The 9,072-nt window shown below is 29.5% G+C and overlaps 2 pseudogenes; both read left to right on the top strand.

Moving 5' to 3' along the window:
* The first annotated feature begins 1,815 nt into the window (after positions 1–1,815).
* On the top strand, positions 1,816–3,056 carry LOC149894237 (uncharacterized; annotated as a pseudogene).
* A 3,916-nt stretch (positions 3,057–6,972) lies between these two features.
* On the top strand, positions 6,973–9,047 carry LOC149894236 (uncharacterized; annotated as a pseudogene).
* Positions 9,048–9,072: the final 25 nt, after the last annotated feature.

The following is a 9,072-nucleotide window of genomic DNA, read 5'->3' as shown; positions in this document are numbered from 1 at the left end:
GGGTAACTTTGGTCAGTTTTGGCAGTTTTTCTTAAACATCTCTGAATCTTATTTTTTACAGTTTTCTCTTGTGGTAATAACATTGTAGGTCTTGGCTATAGGCCTCTATATTTATTTTTTTAATTTTTTTATTACAAATATTTATTTTTAAACACAGAAAAGTGACCAATGTTACCCCAGGTTTTTATCATGTTTGATCAATAATACCCCTGCTATGGGGTAACATTGGTCACTTTTTGGAGTTTTAAAAAATCATCAGTTCTTAAACACTTAGAGAAACAAGAAAAAAACATTTAAATGGATAAAAAACTTTGCAACTAGCTCCTTGTCATTTTGCAAAAGTCATTAAAAGTCATTTTCTAGTAGGTCATTATCGTCATCTGAGGATGATGAGACTTGTTCAACTCTTGCCCTTTTCTTGTTATTCTTGGTATTACTGTTATTCTTTGATGTGGTAGGAGTTGTGTTACTCACCAGATCTTGCGGTGTTATTGCTTTGCAAGGTGTGATCTTTTTTCCTCTGGTGCGTTTTGTTTTCCCATCCTGTCCACAATGTTTCACTAATAGACCTGCTATATCTTCATTGAATACTTCCTTAACAGTACTACCGGTACCTCCTCTAATGTCTTTGTTAACCTGAGGCAAACGCTTCATGACCATTTCGTTATCGAAGGGAAATATTCCACTAGCCTTGAAGTCAGATCTCAAATTATCGCTTTTCAATTGACGTTCCAGTAGAGCAAGAAGACCGAGGAACTGATTTTTTGGTATTGATTCTTTGATGCGCGTTTCTATCTTTAGCGGACGGAAAACAGCAACGTCCAGCGGTTGAAGCAAATGGGAAGCGTATATTCCGAACTGTCGACTAGCCTTTCTCACGCTCATTCTTCCAGTTAAACATTCTTTCATAGCATTGGAAAACGTTTCTTGACTGTATGAAGTTGCATATGCTCTTGAACCACGCTTTCGCTTATATTTCCTCGGCATTTTTACCGGCTAAGAATTCAAATGGTTCAATAAATGTATCAGAAATGTCAAAAAATGCCAAAATAAACTCAATGTAGTTTACGAAGTAACTGTGCTATATTCACAAAAACTGTTGATATACCAAAACTGTTGATATAATAGTCGATATATATTGTTGGTATCTCTAACAAAATTAAAATATGTTAACTTTTAGGAATTTAAAAAAAAATCAACAATTGACCAAAGTTACCCCGTAGACCAAAGTTGCCCCGGTTGACGGTACCATTTGGAATACTTTTTTAACGGGCAAACTTTTTTAACGCCGTAAGGCGTTAAAAAAGTTGTAATTATTTCGCGCATGCGCAGATTTCACATTTAATAAACTTTTTTAACGACTAACTTTTTTAACGCAACACCGGCGTATTTTGATTTTAGACATACTCTGGTACACAACGACTTGAGTTTTATTAAATGGCGGTCAGCAATTTATGTGCTTTTTGTTTTAAAATCTTTGGTAAAAAGTCAGCAAAGCTTCATAAAATATCTAAAGCTATTGAAGAAAAAAAACAACCTTTATTTGGGATAGCTATGATCAAAATTTAGCAAACCATCCTAAAGTTATTTTTAATTTTTAAAAAAGAAAGAGCTGTGTCTCAATGAACTTTAATAAACTTGAAAAAAAAACAACATTTAAACAGCTTGTTTTAGGAACTAATATGTCATCGATGTGTTTATTTTTATTGTGTTATATTTTTTTATATTACTAATTTATATAGTTTTAGATTTTTTTTTTGTTTAGATAAACCGTCAAGATATCAGAAGAACTTCAGATGTTTCAGAAATATTATGAGATATTAACATTATTACTTCTGAGTTAAATGAAGATAAAAATGAAAGGATGTGCTTAAAATGTTATGGAGTTGTTAAGTCAGGCATTATTCATCTTTGTAGTGATGTTCAAGCTGTGAAAAAATTTAGTTAATGCAGCATATGCATTGGGATCAGCAAGTGCAGAACGTGTCGCTTCAAGTATTTTAAAAACAAAAATGGAAAAGGAAAATATTTTTAGAGGTGAAAAATTCACAATTGCTACTCATGGGAAACCGTTAACTATTGTTGCCTGAACTACGGACAATAAATGTGACTGTGCTAATTTTAGTCAAGTATCTTTTGGAACAATCATTAAGCTTATAAAATATTTAGAACTATCTCAGTGTAAAACCAAAAAAATGTGTTCTATATTTAGAAAAAGTCTTGGCTTTCAAAGTAGCATTGAAGGAAATATTGTTAAAAAATTAGAGGCTTTAAAAGCAGAAATGAATGAATATTTTTCATGTAAAGAAGAAGAATTTGTTGAAGCTGGTGATATAGTAAATAAATCAATGCTTTATATTAAAGATATTGATGAATTTATACATGATATAATTACTGAAAGGAATATTGACCCTCTTTCTACAATTGTAAGAGTTGCTGTGGATTCTGGTCATGGTTTTTTAAAGGTCACTATGAATGTTTTTAATCCGCATGATAAAACTAGCAACCAACCTGACCTTGATGATGCTGGAGTTAAGCGTTGTTTTATTGTTGCTATTGTAGAAGGAGTGTCTGAACACAATGGAAATCTTAGAAAATTAGTTGATACTCTTAATCTTCAAAATATTAAGTATTCTGTTGCATTTGATTTAAAGTGTGCAAACTCAATGTTTGGCATTACAAGCCATGCTGGAAAATATAGTTGTTTGTGGTGTGAAGGAGAGAGCCTTTTGGATGGTGGAGAAAAACAAACTCTTGGTTCCCTCATTATCATTACAGTAAATACACAGAAGCTGGAAAACCAAAATCAAAGATGGCTGATTATAAAAATGTTATTAATCCAAGATTTATATATCTTGAAGAGGATCCAGACACAATTATTGAAAATTTAGTTCCAGTACCTGAGTTGCATACATTAATCGGAATAGTTACAACTTTTGGAAAACTATTATCAAAACTATGGCCTGGCTTTGAAAAGTGGTTAAACTCAAATTACATATTTTTCAGAGGTTACCATGGCATTGGATTTGATGGCAACAATGCCAACAGACTTTTAGATAAGTTAGATGTTCTTTCTCGTGATATTGCTGATCAAGGAAAGCTTGATTTACTACCAGTAATTGAATGTTTAAGAAAGTTTAAATCAATGAAGCAAGCCACCTTTGAAGAAAAAATTGGTGATATTGAATCTGTTGCTTTCGAATTCAAGGTGTCTTATGCTAATTTAAGGGATTATATTAATACTTACTTTGAAAACATTTCTTTGAATATACTGTGGAAAGTTCATATTGCAGTTAACCATATTGTACCATTTCTAAAAAGTACCAATACTGATAATGGGCTTGGAATTTACTCTGAAGAAGCAGGTGAATCTGTTCATCATGAGTTTAAAAAGACATGGAATAAATATAAGAGACGACAAAGCCACCCAGACTATGCTAAACGATTAAAGTCAAGTGTTGTGGAATTTTCAACATTTAATAAATAGTTAACAAGTTTACTATTCAATTTAATATATTTTGCTACACAACTATGTCAAAATTATTATTTACAAAGTATTTTAATAGCATGAAAAATACTTTTAATTGAGTATTGATAAAATAGAATGCTATTTTTGTATTTCAAAGCTTAGTCAAGATATTTTTCACATTAAATGCATTTTGTTGTTGTTTTTATACCTACATTCTTTTTCTTTGTAATCTGTTATATAAATGTTCTAACACTTTTTTAATGCCTTTATATTATGGGAGTACACAAGTACAGAGTAAAAATTAGGTTTCTTCATGAAATAATGTGAAATATATGAACTTCAATAAAGTTAACAGTGTACCGCCCCTCCCCTTTTATCTAAAGTTTAGATGTGTAAAAATTTTATTCTAGCCATTCCTATGGAGGTTCTTAATACCTTTACTTAACTTATATACTATGTTACTTCTTAATAAGAAAAAAAAATTGGATGTGGGGAGACTTCAAACCTGGCGGTTATTGTGGTTCACAGTGGTTATAACACTTTAAAATAATAATCCAAAGGCTGATGGAAACCAGGTTTTTTTATTGCGCAATGTAACGGTAATTAAGTCTCGTTAAAAATGAAAGCGTTTTGAAAAAAAATGGCGAATATTAGGGTTTTTACACTGATCTCAAAATATAACTGGATAGCGGATTCAATTGTCTTTTTTAAAAAAATTTGAAGCCAAAATTGGCCTCCCAAGATGGCGGCGATCGGAGCCTTTAGCGGTGATCAATGTACATTTTTTAAGGCTTTTTACAGAAATATGAAAGAAAATAAATAGAGTTTTGAAAGAAAAACTAGACTATGAAATAAAGTTTTAAAAATTTTAAAGAGATGAAATGATTTCTAAAAAAATCAGACAATTAAAGTAATTATTTAGATACTAAGGTACAAAATACTCGAAATACTTTTCAAGTGCAATTTACGATTAAATAATATTTATGTATAATCTATGTACCTTTTAGTTCTTAGTTACCTAATACAGTGTGCTAGAAGGTTGATAACATAACTGTATGGTAAGCGGCAGTAGTGTCTACTTACAATTTTGACAAATTTTATATTTTCAATTTTTGTAGCAAGATACCAGATATGTACATGCTGCATGAACTATTAGCTGAGTGCTGTGAGTACACACAACTCAGGGGTTCCTTCTAGGATTATTTAATACATAAATGTAATTAATGGATTAGTATTTAATAAAAATATTAAATACAAAATATTATTTTTTAATGTTATTTTGCTTATATATTATTCTTTGTAATATTCCAGCTCTCAATGATTGAGTCAATTGTTTTTGACTTGTTATTCAAAACGATTAAGGGAATTTTTTGATAACATATATTTTGTATCTTATCAAACATTATCAACATTATGTATCTTATCAAAAAATGTATGATTTACAATAAACCATCTGCATTAAATGTTGGAATGCATTAGTACTTTCTTATCATTTTGAACATACCAGTTTTTTAAAATTCAAAGACAGAGAAGGAAACCAACCAAAAATGTTGCTATCATTTGCGAAGAAACTGAAAGATGTTTCCAATGGTTGCTTGCCTCAGTAAATGGCCACCTTCCATATGAAATAGGAATTCAAATGCCATTTCTAGTGCTGTTTTGAGATTAGTTATTACTCAAAAATATTTAATGAACAAACTTCTCATATGTTCAAACACGAACAAACTTCTCATATGACTCAGCTATAACTGATAACCATTTATTTGCACTGATTAAACTTATTTCAGAAAACTATGAAAAAATACGTTTTTATCACCTGGGTAAAGAACAAACTGCCCAAATAACTGGAAAAAAGCTTAGGAAGCAATTAACAAAGCTTATCCTATTCAAAAACCAATCAAAAATATTTTTATATGATATATATATATATATATATATATATATATATATATATATATATATATATATATATATATATATGTATATATATATATATATATATATATATATATATATATATATATATATATATATATATATATATATATATATATATATAATAATAATAACTCTAGAAGGAACCTCTGAGTTGTGTGTAATCACAGCGCTCAGCTAATAGTTCATGCAGCATTTATAATTTTGTAGTGCCTATCTGATAAACTAATGCATAAAAAATATTTTATCTTAAAAATAAAATCAGCTGCCTACCATGCTGTTGTGTTATTAACCTTCTAGCACACAGCATTGGGTAGTTAAGAACTAAAAGGTACATAAATTATATAACAAATGCTGACCATTTGAAATTTGAGATTTCTACACAACCAAACAAATACTTTTTCTACACTATTAATAAACAAACTAAATTTTAGCAAATTAAAATTTTTACTTAGTTTTACTGAGAATTATAGAACAACTTATTGTAAGAATATGTTTTGTTAAATAAAAAAATACATATATTTGAACTTTATGTAAATTGTAATATTCCGTTATTTTTATGAAAAAGATATATGTTTAACAAAAAAAACTAGATTTTTATAAGAAACTTATATATTAGAAATAAAACTTGATTATCATCAATTCCTTAATTTTCATGTAACCATTCGTTAATTCCGCCGCCATCTTGGGAGGCCAAAACTGGCTTCAAAAAATTTCCCGAATACGCTATCCAGTTATATTTTGAGATCAGTGGGGTTTTTAGTGGGATTATTTTCAACTTTGACTTCGAAATAGAGCACTTTCCGTTAATTTTCAGGTCCATGTTTTTTTATTTTTCTGAATCAGCATAAAATTCTCTATCATAATCAAAAATAAAAAAAGGGGGGAGAAACTGCAGTAGCGCCGACAAATGCCACTGAAAACCTGAACCAGGGTGCATTCCATATTTATAAGATAAAAAAAAATTTGTAAGGTAATAAAAATTTTATACACCAAAAATAAAATGAAATCAATTAATAATTACATAAAATAACAACATCAAATAAATAAAAATTTTTGTAAAAATATATAAATTTATTTAAAGTCGCTAAACACAGAAAGTTGCTATATTTGAAGATGTATAAAAAGTCTTAAAGTTAACATTCTCTCTTCCTAATTATTGCAATGGTTCCATGAAAGGATTTAGTCATTTTATTTGCTTAGGCTGCATGGGCTGCAGCACACACAGCCTAGCCATGGCTTTATTCTAAAACTCTCCATTTACATTAAAAATGCATACAGCCAGTCTATTCAGACCAGTCTTTTAGCCTGTCATATCAAGTAATGCACTGCAAAAAATGCTGCTCTGGCAGTTTAGCTCTGGCTACCATCAGAAATGGAGCACATTGCCAATAAAATTGGCACAAGTAGAGAGTTTTTAAATTAGGAACATTCTACATTACTGTCTAGTCTTATTTTCATTTCAACTAAGGTTGGGGCCTGGGTTGGTTGGTAAAACTTCAATAGCTATACTTTTAAAGTTTTAATTTTTTGTTTATAGATTTTTCAGTGTGTAGAAGACATACCTTCATCTCTTAAAATGATTCGTAGATTTGTTAAAAAAAATGTATTCACCCATACTGAACCAACCCATACATATTACTGTCATGATTGCTGCACAGCTTTAGTTGACACATGTAATCTAAATCTTCATTGTTCATCACATATCTTTATATTGGATATTATTAGCCAAATGAAACTTGTTTTATCTCAAAATTTGTGAGCAATTAAATCTTATTAAATGGAAATTATATTGGGTAAACGAAAGAATGAATTAATTTCGAGACAAAATTTTGTTGAAAATGTGAAATCTAAAAATGTTTTACATATTCATTTATTGATGTCAACCGATGGTGAAGAACCATACACAAAAAAAAAGACTACAATGTGGCCATTTCATGCAATTATTTTGGATTTACCATCTTATAAACGGTTTCTAATTAAAAATACATTACTTCTTGGTTTATGGTTCTCATCATTAAAACCTAATTGGCATGCTTATTTGAAGATAAATCAATTATTTATAGTTATTTTTTATATTAAAATTATAGTTAATTGATTTTCCTATAGCGGTAGAATTCTTTCACTGTTCCAGCTGTGAAACAGTGAAAGAATTCTACCGCTATAAGTGATGATAATAAACAACAAATAAACAACAATTAGGCATAATTACTATTTTACTATTTTTTAGGAGTGCATTAATGAAAAACTGTTTGAAATACCCCTTGAAATTAACAATATCCAAGTTGTTATTCATATTGTTGGTTTGGTTTTCGATTTACCTGCAGTGGCCTCAATTATCAATCACAAGCAATATAATGGTGAATTTGGATGTCATTATTGTGAACATCCTGGTAGAACAATTGAGAGAAAACATGGTTCATCAAGAATTTATTCACATTCAGATACAAAATATAATCTTAAAACATCTGAAATGTATGCCAAATATGCTAGATTAGCTGAAAAATCAAAAGTATCTGTATTTGGAATTAAAGGCTTGAATATCTTTAGTGAAATGTCATTTATTAAAGTGCCAGATATGATACTTATTGATGTGTTACATCTGTTTTACGAAAATTGCTCAAAAAAACTTTTAACTTGTTTATTTTCTGTTATCAATAAACATGAAGCATTTTTTATTGGTAGTGGTGCAAAATTAAATGCTCTGGAAATCTTACTTGCTGATCAAAAAATGCCACATAACATGCCCAAGCCACCAACTATTAAATCATTTATACATTGGAAAGGCCATGACTTTAAAAACTTTATTTTATACTTAGCAGTTCCATATTTTCTGCCATATTAGAATCCTGACTGCATGATGATGATCTATTCTCTAGTCACTGGCATGCGATTGTCAAGTAGTGAAATATGTTTAGATAAAGTATCAGTTATTAGCCAGCTGTTTAATTTTTATCAAAAATCATTGTCTGAGTTGCTTCCTTTATATATGAATACTATCAATATTCATCTACTTGGTCATGTTAGCGATATTATTAAAATGCATGGAAGTGTGACAAATTACTCAATGTTTTGTTTTGAAGCTCGGCTTAGTAATTATAAAAAAATGATGAAAGGAACACATGGTCACCCACAGCAGATTGTGCAAAAATTTCTTGACTTCAAAACAGCTTCTTGTTTTTTGCAAACAACAGATCATCCTAAAAAATCTGAAATTTGTCAAGCATTAAATATTGGTATTAGTGAACAGGAAGAATTGCAATTGCTAAATCCTGGCAAATTGTTAAAACATGGTATTGTTTATCATTCAAAAACTTATGGCAAACATAACAGCTACACTTGTCAATTTGGACATAATAAGTTTGGTATCATATTGGATTTTCCTTTAGTTGACAATGTTATACATGTTCAGTTACAACTATTAAATGTGGAATGCAAGTTAGTATCTACTTTTGGTGATATGATTGGAAATGTGAAAGTTAACATTGATGATGACTTATTTTTTATTGTTGAACAAACACAAAATATTGTTGTTATTCCGGCTGACAATCTAGTTTGCAAATGCATATTAATTAAAAGTAAACTACTCACAAAAGAAGTAATAATTTTAACACCATTAAAAGAACTTTTTGAATATGCTTAGGGTGGCTAAATGTAAATTTTGTGAT

The sequence above is a fragment of the Hydra viridissima genome, unplaced genomic scaffold (genome assembly GCF_058129835.1).
Source record: "Hydra viridissima isolate aposymbiotic clone 2 unplaced genomic scaffold, HvirCarnegie_v1 scaffold_1, whole genome shotgun sequence".
NCBI classification, from domain to species: domain Eukaryota; kingdom Metazoa; phylum Cnidaria; class Hydrozoa; order Anthoathecata; family Hydridae; genus Hydra; species Hydra viridissima.
The sequence above is the reverse complement of the archived record's forward strand: the minus strand, read 5'-3'. Positions and strand labels throughout refer to the sequence as shown.